Genomic DNA, 15,023 nt, shown 5'->3' with positions numbered 1-15,023 from the left:
AAAATTTCGCGCGGCAGGCAAACGCAGCAGCGTACGAGATACGATGCTGTACGTTGGGACGCTGCCGGGATGTACCGTACGCATCTCCCGCCTTGTGTGGTGATGCCTCTCACTCTCATCCCCGGTCGACGGAGTTAAGTTGTCTCGGTGTTCAATGCATGTTAAAAGTTTTTATAGCAGATAGGAATGTTTCCTGAAAAATCTTTCTATGAAATTGCAGTTGATATAGGTAGGCTAAGAATTTACCTTGTTTTTTTACTTAAAATTTTACTGTGCAATCCAGTATTGTAATTAATAAATAATACAATATTTAGTTTATACAGTACAGTACTGTAAATTGCTTTGTTTTGCTAAATTATCACCATTCTTTAAGACTCCTGGGTAGGCTAGGCCATTTTCGACTTACGAAATTTTGGACTTACGATGGGGTCGTTTTAACGCATCTCCATCGTAAGTCGGGGACTACCTGTATATGCATTATTGAGCCCCCCCCCCCCCCAGAAAAAGTCTATTTTTATATTTTGTGCATGGTGTACATTCTACAAAGTACCCACATGGCAAATTTCAAGTTTATTGCATGTCGGGAAGTACGCTAAACATTTTGAAGAGACACACATAATCACAAATTTCCCTTATTTTTTTAGAGAAGATGGGAACTTCTCGAAATTTTAGTTGTTCCAGAATTGACACGGCAACCCAACCACGTGCTTTACACAGCTTCCTCGTTCATTGCCTTATATGGGCCATCTCGGCGGAGGGTTACATCCTAAAACGCGTACCACCCCACACCCGCCGCAGCACGCCGCCACCGCAACAAAGTAACAACCAACAAAGAAGAGAGAAAAATAGTTCCCCCATTCGTTAACGTCTAAAACAGTTGACATTGCAGCCCCGTACAAAAAAAATAAGATCAATGTAAAACGGTGGACTTTAATAACCGTCGACTCCAACAACCTCGGCACGTGCAAAGAGTCGAGTCACATAATGACAAGTTGGATGTGATATTTAATTATATAATTCCACCCATTCGTTGCGCCGTAGAATTCCTGGGCGTCGACGTCACGGGGCGAGTAACCCTTTAAAAGGCGCGGAGGGATATCGGCACCACCATCCCCACCTTACTGCCGACCCCCTTGAGCCCTGGTGAGTTGAATTAAAATCGCGGTTAACGTTTCGTCAATTTTAAAAAAAGCAATTCACGTCGTTTTAAACGTTGCGGCGGTTGTGTTTATATAGATTGTTTTGGGACACCCGTAAGCCTTAGCCGTGCGTTATCGAGTGCGTAGCGGGAAACTCACGTGGTGCAAGTGTGTCGGGGGTGCATGCGTGGTGCTTGACCTGGTTTCTCTTCACCTGGGGTCCCCCCCCCACTGGGAGTGCGAGATGCCCTCTCTGGGGGTGTGAGATGCCCTTTCTGGGGGTGTGAGATGCCCTCTCTGGGGGTGAGAGATGCCCTGTCTGGGGGTGCGAAATGCCCTCTCTGGGGGTGTGAGATGCCCTGTCTGGGGGTGCGAAATGTCCTCTGGGGGTGTGAAATGCCCTCTCTGGGAGTGAGAGATGCCCTGTCTGGGGGTGTGAGATGCCCTCTCTGGGGTGTGAAATGCCCTTTCTGGAGGTGAGAGATGCCCTCTCTGGGGGTGAGAGATGCCCTCTCTGGGGGTGAGAGATGCCCTCTCTGGGGGTGAGAGATGCCCTCTTTGGGGGTGTGAAATGCCCTCCCTGGGGGTGTGAAATGCCCTCCCTGGGGGTGTGAAATGCCCTCCCTGGGGGTGTGAAATGCCCTCCCTGGGGGTGTGAAATGCCCCTTTCTGGGGGTGTGAAATGCCCCTGTCTGGGGGTGTGAGATGCCCTGTCTGGGGGTGTGAGATGCCCTGTCTGGGGGTGTGAGATGCCCTGTCTGGGGGTGTGAGATGCCCTGTCTGGGGGTGTGAGATCCCCTTTCTGTGGGTGTGAGATCCCCTTTCTGGGGGTGTGAAATGCCCCTTTCTGGGGGTGTGAAATGCCCCTTTCTGGGGGTGTGAAATGCCCCTTTCTGGGGGTGTGAAATGCCCCTTTCTGGGGGTGTGAAATGCCCCTTTCTGGGGGTGTGAAATGCCCCTTTCTGGGGGTGTGAAATGCCCCTTTCTGGGGGTGTGAAATGCCCCTTTCTGGGGGTGTGAAATGCCCCTTTCTGGGGGTGTGAAATGCCCCTTTCTGGGGGTGTGAAATGCCCCTTTCTGGGGGTGTGAAATGCCCCTTTCTGGGGGTGTGAAATGCCCCTTTCTGGGGGTGTGAAATGCCCCTTTCTGGGGGTGTGAAATGCCCCTTTCTGGGGGTGTGAAATGCCCCTTTCTGGGGGTGTGAAATGCCCCTTTCTGGGGGTGTGAAATGCCCCTTTCTGGGGGTGTGAAATGCCCTCTCTGGGGGGTTATGGGGTGCGCTGATGGTTGTGCATGTTTTAACACGTGGTGCATGTATCATGCATGCAGTGCGTGTATGGCGGATGCATAATCGTGTCCGCCCAGTGGCGAGCCGCATGCCAGCGTTGTGCATGTGCAATGGGGTGCATGCATGGTGTGGTGGTGCATGCCTCAATGCCTAGGACATGCGTGGTTACTACTGCCAGTGCAGTAACCACGCATTGCCGTGAATGCGTGGGTCATGCGTGTACCATGCGTACGCGCATAGCACCTGCGTGGTGTACTGTACATGATTAATATGTACGGTTCGTGCGTAGAAAATGTGTCCTACGGGTATCATACGTATTCGCACGTGTATGTTGCACGTTTAATACGATGGAGAGTAACTAAATCATGAGAGATGTATGCTTATACGCATGACACTATACTTGCATAGTTCGAATATTATAGTGCATGCATAATGTTGGGGATATACACCCATCGCGCGTGGTACATGTCGTATGCATGTTTAAGTACATGCATGTGTAACGTGACACATGTTTTACTTGTACATGCGTAGTGCGTGTGCAATTTACAAGTCCTCTGTGTGTGTATGTCTTAACGCAGACGAGAGGATGACGTCTCGCCGAGGGACGTAACGGCGGTCTAATAATGTTCTAGAAGGGCGAGAAAGGTTGGGTGGGTTTTCTGAACGAATCTAGCCGAACCCATGCTTTTATAATTGGCAAAAATACAAGTACCGACGTGGTGAAGTATGGTCAGATACCCCCCCCCCCAATCACCACCCAGCAGTAGATTGTCAAATGGTTTTTGTACATGCACAACTACTACATGGTAACTGCAGGCTAAATACACATCCTGTGTGTGTATGTTATATGAATGAAGTAAGGTCTTTATTAACCGGGCGTAGTCATTTAATGCGGTTTGCTTCGACAAGACCTGGCATGCAACGAATAGGTCACATTGCACTCACGGTACGGTGTATAACGCCATCCACACACCGATACAATCTGGAGTACAACGTATAGTATTATTATTGGGATTCGGGCATTTGGATTTTTTTTTGCTGGCCATTGCAATTATAAGAACACCATTTATTTTGGAGCGTATTATCAATAATAATACGGTAGTAATGATTTCGCTGTGCGTTGTGCGACGATTGCCACTCGTTGCAGAGGTTTTTGTTGTTTGACGTTCGAACCACGGCGGCCGTCCTGGTAAATACTGCGGGCGTAATGCACCGTCAATACTCGTCAAAAGTCTTATTCTCTGTGGGCTTTATAGATCCCGTGGGTGTTATTCGAAAAAAAGGTTCGGTCGCGTGTGCCTGCGACACGGTCCGAATTTTTTTTGGTTATAAAATATTTCCAGAAATTTACTCTGTGAAAACTGACCGTAGCAATCTTCCCCGACTGCACTGCTAACCAACTGCAGACTTGTGCCAATCTCAACGCCATCTTTTGCAATGATATCCTTGCACGATTGGGAATCATAGCGCCCTAACCAGATGTACTGCACCAATTGTTTTGATTGGCTTTTTCCAATCCACTGCTGCAATAATGAAGGGGGTCGGGATTTCGTGACCATACTTCACCGCACTGGAGCGGTTCAGATATCTTGCGGGCACATGCACGCGATTTTCTAAGAGGAGGGGGAGAGCGATACGCTAGCAGGGAGTGAGTGCGGAGAGAGCCACTGGAGGCAGGGTAGAAGCTGCCTCTGCGGGTATTTTCCCCTTCTGAGCAGAATGAAGGTGACCCAGCGAGATTGCACAGCACCGTACAGTGTTCAAGGTTCCACCAGCAACACCTATCACCACTCTCTCGCTCACACGCGTGCGAGTGATATTTTATCTCGCCGGTATTTTATGATTTACCGTCTGGCCGAGCCCTCAAGGCTCATTTTATGAGGGGGGCCCATGCCAAATCGGTTTAGTTTGGCCAAATATTCAATTTACTAACACGATCTTTGGTTTCCGTGATGGAGACTTGTTTATTTTTGTGGTAATTTATCTGATGGGAAGGAACATGACAGCAACATGCTGATCAGGCCAGTTGTCTAATTTACAAGCGCGTAATAATAGCGCACGTGTACCTGTTAAACTAATGACCCTTATAAACCAAGAAAAGCATATCATTCTCAAGACTATTTTTTTTTTATCAAGAGGTTGCTGCTCTACATTGCTGATGTTTGTTCGAATTCCATGTTTTAATGAGAGCTTGGCTCCGCGTCGGAGGTCACCGGAGAATCCGGAGAAAATCCAACACTCATACGATGGCGGTTAACACTCAAAGCTCCACACGGAGTCATTCAATAATCCGTTGCTGTATTACAATCTACCGTACTGCCACATTGAAATCCACGCCGACAGCACTGAGTGTTCCAAGATGGTCTGCAATTAAAAGCATGTTACAGGCAAACCTCCTGCTGGGCTTCCGAGATTGGACGTATTTACCGTGTTTCAAAGCAGGACTTGGACCTGATCCCTCTCTTCTACTGCCGTTCCATCACCCGTTCTCCTGCAGTTGCCATCGACTCGTCTAGCGACGTGTCCTGTACTTTTATGAACGGTTTGTATGACGTCCTGAACCCCCGCGTGTGTTTATTTCGTCAAAGTGCACCTGGCCTGGCACGGGCGCCGTGGGGACGTCACGTCCACTTGGTGGATAATGGCGGGTGTGGTTGTTTATTTCAGTGTTTCTCTTTCCGTCTCTCAATGTTATTCCAAGCATGCACCTCTCTTGGTGCACTCTATTGTCATGCTATTGTTAGTTTATACGTGCACACTTGAAGCCCTTTACAGCTCAATCTAGATTTGAAGTTTTTTTGGTAGGAACCTCCTGGTTACACCAGCCCACAGGGGATTATTGTGTCCGTCGTGCATCAAAAAATGGGTGGGGCTGGGTGGGGCTGGGTGGGGCTGGGTGGGGCTGGGTGGGTCACCCCATGGTGCCCTTATAAAACTCAATGTTTAACCTACTCACGCCGGCTTGTGCCCGCCTCTTAGTCGGCCATATTTGCGGAATACACCACGCAGCCGTTGACCCTGGCCATTGACCGAGCAACCCGACGTTCCTACCAGCTCCCTCCGCAGGAATGTGTTCGTGACTGCAGGGATCCATACTCTTTGGTTCTAAACACTACGCCCGTTTACAGCTCCTGAAGCAGCGGTCGATTTGACCTCCATTCTCATTTTGTTTTCTGGTCTCCATCGTTCTCGTTCTGTCTCTCGGTGCAACTCAAGGCCCTGAACCTCGTGCACACGAGTCGTATATCACATTTTAAAAAGAGGGATGTATTTAATTTTTACATGGCATTTATTGTTTTTTGTTTGTTGATAAGTCTATTTGATTTGGGAACAAGTGAAAACGGAAATTGAATAATGCAGTGCAGATGTACTTGCAAAACTAAATTTGACACAGGCTCTTGAATGGCTGTGCTGGAGTGCCCAGTGCACTTCTGGGAGCTATACGGATTGTCTGGACTCGGTAATATATATCACGACAAAAATGAGGGTGTTTAACTTGTGTGAATAAAATATGATAGCTTTGCTTTTCTTTGTGCGTTGAACCAAAATTCTGGATCGCCAAAAGAAGGCGCTAGAGCATAAAGTGCGGAAAAATATCCTCTGTCCCATCTGTGTGGGATAGAGCGTTGTCCCCTCAGAAGTGTGGCTTTTCTCCCAGTGCTCCAGTTTCCTCCAACATGCATAGTAACTCAATAATTGTCTGAAAACATCTTACTATATTAAGGACTGCTGAGCTTGGGCAAATTGTTGGCAGTGCCGGCTCGCCGCTTTGCTGCTCCCTTCCAGCACAGCTGTGGATCTTCTGCGATTGTGAGATGCAATATGCATGAACACGATGTACACAGTATATTTATAAAACTAAAACATGATTATTATCATTGACTGCATCCTAAATGCATGTATTCAATAAATGTTAATGAGTGGAATACATTACTTAAATTCGTCTTGTCCATTTTCCAAAGTTGTTATCGCACAAACCCATCGTTTGCATTTGAGCAAAAATATTTGATGGCAACATTTCGTGGATATGTGGAGGTAATTTCACACGGTAAAGAATCAAAATGGTTTTGTATATATTAAAACAAAGTTAGATCCACGCATAACAAAAGAAAACCCCCCCACAATCTGACCTTGAAGTCTGTATTTTGCTACTTGGGGCGGGTTTTATCCGCACTGGGTAAACATAGGCCAAACAAAGACCGACACAATTACCACACCCTCTTCTCGTGTGTCATTCCAACCTTTATTGGTGCACAAAATCAGTGGGTAGACGAGTCTCCTTCGCGTATCCATTTCACTGCGTCACGAGAAATACAGGCGTTTCTTAACCTGTTAGGGGCCCCAATTGCCTTCTGAGTCCTGTAATTTCAGCACTATTTGGTCAACCCCAAGCTTGGGTTTGAACTCGCAACCTTTCGATTGAGAGCTCTCTCTCTCTCCTGACTCGATAACAAATAGAAATATCTTAATGTTGCCAACAATAAATTTTCACGCGACTTTCTGATTTACTGGTGCAGGTGGTGGTGGTGTTTACGTTCCCAACTATTGGCAATGGTTTAGTCGGTGCTCTTAGGCAGATGCTCAGGAGTTTTGAAATTCCGTGCGTGGGGAAAGTGACCGTACTGGAAACTATAAAAGCTTTAGGAGGGGAGAGCGCGATAAGTGCACAGAGAACCAGAACGCTGACAGATGTGTCGTGTGGAAAGTGGGAAAAAAATATCCCAAGCGACGGAGACACGAAGTGACAAGCCCGGGGTGGGGTGATGGCGACGGATTTGAACGCATGCCCGAGTGCGCCGCGACCTTCCAGTCTGCTAGGCACGTTGATGACCATCTTACTCGATGGTTTCATCTCAAGTGCCCCCCTGCTGACTGGCTTCAGGTCCATGCGCTGTTGCCGTGCTTTTGTGAAAGAGTGACCGGGTGGCTCGTGGGGATAGTACCACTCGTTCTCTCAGTCAGTATCAGAATATATATATTTTACTTGGCTCAATTCAAGAAATGTGTTTTTTTTTTATGACAACTTTGATAGTGTTGTTCGTTGTGTGCCACTTGTAATTTTAGATCCATTGGCTTGAGCTCGGCAAATGTATTTAACAAAAAAGTTATCTTGGAAGTTAAGCTGGGATGAGCCTAGTTAGGACTCGGCAGGTGTTGTTGGTGTTGCCTGAGATGTGTGGCCACACGATGGCAGTGCCTAGTGTAACCCCCCCCCTCGTACTTGTGATGGGTGGTTTTCCAGGTTGTCCGGTTTCCTCCCACCACAAGAAGCCAAACTCTTGTGAATTAAAGGGATTGGCCAAACATCCTAGTGAAGCAAGGACCCGCCTCAAAAATAGCATTGTGACTGTGCAGCTTTCCTGGGTAAATAATTACGGTTCTATAACACAAATGATGTTGTTTTTCTGTCCTAGTTACCTTTTGACTTGTATTGCCTGGCAAGAGCACGTAATGAGACGAGAGGCGTCTCCAGCAACGCAAAACTAAATGTGCAAATAAAACCAGACGTGAGGTAGGTGTCAGGGTGACTCGGACGGCATGAAGTTAGTCCAGAGACGCTGAATCGGCACCACTTGAGCTCTGAGGATCGAATCAAGGATGCAGCCACCCCTTGTTCGCACTGTACGTAGCCATCCGCGCTAATCGGAGGTGCTGGGAGGTGCATCAAGTTGTGTGTTGAATAATTGGATGTTTTGGTAGGTCTCTGATGTGTTTTTCGGGTTGTACCATGTTGTTCTTCGTGGGCCTGATGTCTGGATCTGGAGGAGCGACACCTTCGAAGGTCGTACGTTCTGCTGCTACTGTTTATATGAAACATTCAATTAGGGATTTTAGTTTGTTTGGGTTCTGAAGACCAAAGGAACGTTCTGTTTGATTGGCAAGTTGACTCGTGTCTCCAGCAGGCCCTGTGAGAAGCGCCACCTAGTCTGCATTTAGACGCCGTTGAGAGGACCTCCAGAAGTAATTCTGTAATCTTGGCTTCCACAGCCCAGTCTCTTGCACGTGCGATGAGGGCACGCTTGCTTTCTGCAAGAGATCCAAATGCTAATGCTTCTGCAATGAGTTGATGACCTCGGCCTGGCCATCGATGACTGCAGAGAGAAGACAATTTTTGTATTATTGGACTTCCTCCTGGGGCTTAAGAAGAAAATAATAATTTGCTTTGATTCGCCGATCAACGGGCACCGCTCCCCGATAGCAGGGCGGGCGAGAAGGTGAGGTGCCACCGAGTGGGCATCAAGGGGCAGCGGGATGGGGCCTCGAAGTAGTTTTGTGAAGTCACCCTAACCTCCTGCACCAATTTCCATTCGCAAACCTTTACTACCAAGGAAACTCAATTGGCCAATGACCACTGTGGTCTTAAAGGGAAATGTATTTAATAGGCGATGTTTCGGGCAATGGACCTTCACTGAACATAGGGACAATAGGGGTGATATCACCTGGTATATACTTTTCTGTTAATTGTGCTTGTGCACCACTGAAAATAAAGAGCAGCAGCATCACCAAATAATTTGTTTAACCTGTATGCGCGATATCAATAAGATGAACGAAGGGTCCCTCTCCCCCCCCCACTTCCCAAAGGCACGCTGACCAGCGTGGTGAAATATAGTCAGACGATGCCACGTGACCGACCACCAGTGCGGGGGGAGGACTTCGTCCAGCCGTTAGCCGATGTTGACGTGCAAGGTTTGGCGGCAGTGGTGGTCATTTATAGCGTGGAAACAAAATTGGTCGATGCCACTTGTGAAATTACGCATTGGCCTCATTCGCGTTGTCGAAAGCCGATTCGAGCCCTGGGGGAGGAGGCGATGTGGAAGCGGGGTGAGAGTCCAAGGTCGGTTACGTCGAATGCGTTGAGCTCCGCGTTGGGGTTAGCGTTTGTCAGATTTACCACTCGTAATCAAGGTTTTTTTTTTTGGGGTGTTGTTAAACCCGCCACCACCCGACACGGCCAATTCAGGAAGGTTTGGGTCGCGTGAACAAACCGTGCGAATTGGTTACTAGTTCAACACGCAGGTGTGTTGGAGAGTAAACCCACAATCTCATCCCAAAAAAAACGCACCTTTTATTGTGGATAATATCGGTTGCGAAAGCCTGCGTATTAATCTGAGCGTCCCTCTCGTAGACCCGGGACAACAAATGGCTCCGTCGGCCCAAATCGATGAACACGATGCGTGCGGTTGCACTGTGATGGAGTTTGGCGACCAGACCTCGGTACAAATCAATTGCTGCCACCCGAACACCGATGCCAATTCCCCCCGGTACCGTCCGAGGTTCGAACGTGGGAGAGGTGGCAACAACTCCCGGTTCAATTTAGTGTCACGGTTAACCCATTTTACACTCTTTCTTTTAACTCACTCTGTTGTCGTTGTTGTATCCTCAAATCTTGTAACTCAATTTTAACCCACTTCCCAATGTGGTATCGACTGTAAACTTGGTATACTTATGCCATACTGATGACAATACTATATTCTATCATTCTTTTTTATGTTATGTTTCGGCTTTGGCCTAATTGTCCACGGTCAACTGACGGTGGCTGTAATTGCCCACGGTCCGTACGTTATGGCAAGCTTCGGGGCCACTTCCTGGAGTCGTGGAGTTCTGCCATTACTAGTACATTTCATAAAAGCGTGTTTAAAAAAAAAAGTATTTGTAAATATAACTTTTTTTTTAATCGGGTCAACCGCAAGGAACGGCGCCGCATCGGATAGATTTTGTAAGTTTTTCTTTCCCTCTGCGGTTGTGGTGCGTGTTCCGTGCGATGGGTTCGATCGAAATCGGCCCCTCCTCGTGTTGGGAGCATTGCCAAGGATGTCGACAAATCCTCGGAATCGCGTGGCGCCTCTCAATCTGGAACGCGTAAACCGGGCAAGGTGCTGAAATAAGAGTGGGTCTGTTATGTAACAGGCGGGGCTGCCCGTTCCGCAACCCGCTGCTGTGGATTTTTATCTTTGTGGGAGTTTTTTCTTCTTCTTTCTCTCTCCAAACCGGTACCGGTGTAAAGTCTAGAGGGTGTGTGTGGAGTGGTGGGGAGCGGTGGTGCAGCGGTTAGCGCGCTGCGCTACAAACCCGGCGACCCAAGTTCATTCCCGCTCACGGCCAAACACCCAGTGACGATTTTCTCCGAACCGGTCCTGGGCCTCCCCTAGGTCGACTCGGCCTCCAATTGAGTACCTAGTGCAGTGTCTAGACACATCGCCACTAGGGAGACAAAGGCGGCCGGGCGTGGCGCTGGCTATTCATCACTTCGCATGCCGCGCCGGCCTTAATAGGCGCTCGCTAACAGCACTTGCCGCTACAGTCTGTTAAGGCTACACGGGGGTCGGGGGGGCTTTGTCTTTTTCACTCCTCTCGCTGCCACGGCTTACCAGTGGGGCAAACCATTACACGGGGGGGGGGGTCGCTGCCACAGCTAACCAGTGGGGCAAACCATTACACCGGGGGGGGGGGACTGGGTGGGTTGCTCCCTTTGCTCGAACCCCCCTCCTCGTCTCCGCCCAAACAGTTGAGGGGGTCCCCCCCCCGCTCCCCCCCCCCGCTCCCCCCCCCGTGTTCTCCCCGCCGCGGCAGAACCCGGACGATCCGATTGGCTCACGCGCGGTGCGTGCACGCGCCCGGCGCGTGCTTGCAGGGCGCCCGCGGCCAATGGCAGGGCGCGCCTGCACGATTGTTGCCATGGCAACCTGCCGCAGTGACGGAGCGCCACGCCCCCCCCCCACCAACCTCGGGCGGTGGGGATAGGAAGAGTCGGGGTGGAGGTAACGTGAGGTCAAGTTTGGATTTTAAAATCTCATTGTGTGTGTCTGTGTGTTTTAGTGGGGAGGGGGTGGGTGGCCAACACCACGCCTGGCCGCCTTTGTCTCCCTAGTGACGATGTTTACACATCGCACCAGGTAACTTATTTGAGGCTGAGTAGACCTAGGCGAGGCCCGGGATCGGCTAAAGCACAGCAAGTTGGCACAGTAGGGGGCACAGGTGGTGCATCAGTCAGTCATCTCGGTCATTTCAGTCAGTCGACCTGTGACACCTGGGTCTGCTCTGTGACCTGCCAGTGGGCGTTCGACACTTCACGTGGCCTTAACGTGCACCTAGCCTGGCACAAGCGTCGTGGTGACGTCACCGCTACTTAGTGGCGAATGGCGGTTGTTGTTGTTGGAGCGATTTAGTATATATGTGAGCACGTTGCATTACGAAACCAGCGACCTGGGTTCGATTCCCAGCAATGGTTAGCATCTGGGCTTGCACTGGGTTAACTCAGTCTGAAACGAGTGCTTGGTGTGGCGTGTAAAGACACGGTCACTGGGCGAGAGGAATGCGTTAGGGCGCGGTGCACATCGCTTCTTCTTCACCGCACTGACCTCAGGTGCCCACTAACGGCACTGCCCTTGCAGTGAGTGCAAGGCTCCCTCGGGCTTATCTTTGACTTTGTGTCTTTTGTAAGTTGCACCTAGCCTGGCACAAGCGGCTTGTGGATGTATGTATGTGGGGAGCGGTAGTGTAGCGGTTGTTGCGCTCCGCTACGAATCCGGCGACCCGAGTTCAATTCCCGCTCATGGCCAACACCAGTGGCAATTATCTGGACCGGTCCTGGGCCTCCCCTAGGTCGACTCTGCTTCAAATGAGTACTTGGTGCGATGTGTAAGCATTTTCGCAAGGGAGACAAAGGCGGCCGGGCGTGGTGATGGCCACCAGCCTCGTGTACCGTTGCCGGCCTTAATAGGCGCTCGCTAACAGCACTTGCCCCAACAGTCTGTTAAAGCTTTATGGGGGATCTTTGTATGTGCGGTTAAACGTATAAACCCACTTATTATGGCGTTGTGGAACCGGTGAAATCTGACCATGTGGAATAAATTTCGCGTAATTTAAATTCCTTGATGCGTATACGGCCTGTAACTTTTGAAATGTCAGAGTAGTGAGATGAATGTTTAGAAAACCTTATAAACAAGTAGACAAAACGCACCCTCCCCATATTTGTATTTCCACGTAACAAATTAAATCATTTTATACAAATCCCATCAGCCATGCGGCTTTATGGGAGTCCATTGATTTTAACAGCGTTGGTTTCATTGGGGGGAAAAAAAAACTCTGGACCGTTTTTTTTACCATTTCAGTAAAATCTCAGCAGTCGAGCTTTACCAAACTGTGTTGGTGAAATTCCGGATCTTTTATAGGCAAGGACAACACCCCCTTTTCGGTTAAGATATGGGGTCAGAGTTCACCGCAAAACAACGTAATGCACAACGCACGTATTCATTAGCGTCGCAGTGGAGCGTATAAGTCGTGCCACCTTTTACTATGTGCGTGTGCGAATTGGGCGTTTTGTCACCTCCTAAAGGAAACTTTGTAACCGTCGTCACCTGGAGAGAGCGATCGTTATTGATAAGCCACCATTGCGTAAGCGTAAATTGCAAGTCTGACGGTTGAACTTGAAGTGATGTGGCCGGGTGACTCGCTAATAAACCCTGGCCGGAAACACCGGCGCGGCACCGGCCAAAGCCCGGTTCGAATCCAGGTTTAGGCTGCCCGCAGTTTCAACGATTGGCTTAATCCTCGCGGTGTGGAGCATTGATGGTCTCGGCCCAGCCACCGATGGACGGGGATGGTACGGCGCATCAATGAATCGATCCTTAATATCACGATACGTGCATCGTATGCATGTATGTTCAACTACTTCCGCACCGTACGTAGCTAACCGTGTTAATCGGAGGTGCGGGGAGGTGCATTAAGTCGCGTGTGTTTGTGTAAGAATCAGATTTTTTTTTGGTAGGTATCCGTTGTTTTTCGGGTTGTACCATGTTGTACATCGTGGGCCTGATGTCTGGAACTGAAGAAGCGCGTGGAGGAGTGACCTTTCAAAGGACGTGCGTTTTGCTTGTACTGTTTATATTAAACATGCAACTAGGACTTTTACTTTATTCGGGTTCTGAAGAGCGAAGGAACGTTCTTTTTCGTTAGCAAGTTGACTAGCGTCTCTAGCAGGCCCTGTGAGAAGGAGAAGCGCCACCTCGTGTGCATTAAAAGTCGATGAGAGGACTTCCGAAGTAAATTTCAATTTAAAGCTTTCGTGACTGCAGGGATTTATCTTCTTGGTTCTTTCGGGGAGACAGCGTCTGACGCTGTCTCCCCGACAGACCTGGTCTTCACCTGAGGACGGCTGCTTGCGTTGTGGCCGAAACGTCGTGAGAATTATTTTATTATCTTTTATTTTTATTATTTTATTACTTCCCTTCTATGTGACTTTACTGAAAGAACCAAGAAGATGACCTCCGAAGTAGTTCTGTAATGTCATCTTCCGCAGCCCAGTCTCTTGCACGTGCGGTGAGGGCGCGCTTGCTTTCTGCAAGAGATCCAAACAGCGAATGCTTCTGTCTCTACTTTGGTAACTCAGCAATAATTGTTTGAAAGTAATAATTTGCAGCCCTGTCAATCCACTGCTGGATGAAAGTGTTCCCACGTTGTGTAAACCACGGGGGTTCTTTGACCATTTCTTTACTTTACTGTTCAATGCGTGTTGGTGAAACGGTGGCGCCCCACTTGATGTTAGCCGTCGCTGGGAGTCGAACTGAGGTTGAGAAACAAAATATTTATTTCTACGGGAGGAATCCGACGAAGTTATACAGCTCTTTTTCACAGATGTCCTGTAGCTGTCAGTTGCTGTGTTCATACCGTGCATTCCACTAAAACCACTGTTCAGTGGGATAGGAAAAAACACATTCAAAATATCAAAGTGAATTTTTTTACGGTGTCCACTTCATTGGCTCACAAGCCCCATGTGCGTATAACGACTCTGCCTCCCGGCTGGACGTTATGTTTGCGCACCGTCCTCAATTGTTCGGCAGCAAATCCTCGTTGTAATTGGGGATTAATTTCAGCCGGGGTCTGTCCTGGTCGGAGACCCAGAAAATATTTCAGCACAAAATCCAGGATGGCTGTCTCGGTGCCCGTGGTTAGGTTTCACATGCCGGATAATCCAATCTGGCAGCGACCCAGACATATTTGCGCACCCTGCACACCACATCCAGTATACCTATCTCTCTCTGTGTGCCTGTAGCCACTTAATCTAGTCGTGCATTAACCCTGAACATATTTGGTGACGAAACAAAGCGCCGATTTATAATGGATCTCACTATGTCAGCGCTCTGCTTATACTTCCAGTTGCGTGCGTGGGGGCGGGGGCGGTAGTTGTGAGTTGCAGACCGTAGTGGATGGATGCGCATTAGCGGATTTAAAAATAAACTGCAGCTCTCCGAAAGCTCGGATGCTTGCTCGCGTCAAGGTGAAAGCCAGCGTGGGATTCTAGAAGCGAAAACCTGGAACTGTTCTCTCAGTTCATCGTTGGGGGGACCTCCGCTAACAAGAAGAACTTCTTGTTGTCAACCTTGTCGTTTATATGGCGGGCCACTTAGTGGCTGCATGGGTAACAAGTATTTATTGCATGCAACAAAAGCCTCCTTTCTACCGTTGGGGTGGTGGGGGGGGGGTAATCTATCACTCCACTGCTGGATGAAGGCCTTGTCACACCGTGCCAGCCACGGGACTTACTTGACGATACTGATCGTGCTTCACCATGCCGATGAGTGCGGGTTTATGAAAGG

The 15,023-nt window shown here is 49.0% G+C and overlaps 1 protein-coding gene across 1 annotated transcript in view; it reads left to right on the top strand.

The window, feature by feature from the left end:
• The first annotated feature begins 1,026 nt into the window (after window positions 1-1,026).
• Window positions 1,027-15,023, top strand: part of LOC144734947 (pyruvate kinase PKM) — a 35,767-nt gene continuing 21,770 nt past the window's right edge. Inside the window, exon 1 of the mRNA XM_078617418.1 lies at window positions 1,027-1,143. The gene's annotated coding sequence lies outside the window, so the exon portion shown is untranslated. The remainder of the gene's footprint in view (window positions 1,144-15,023) is intronic.

This window comes from Lampetra planeri, chromosome 53 (assembly GCF_965212315.1).
Source record: "Lampetra planeri chromosome 53, kcLamPlan1.2.h2, whole genome shotgun sequence".
NCBI classification, from domain to species: Eukaryota; Metazoa; Chordata; class Hyperoartia; order Petromyzontiformes; family Petromyzontidae; genus Lampetra; species Lampetra planeri.
This window is presented reverse-complemented; position numbering and strand designations above follow the sequence as displayed.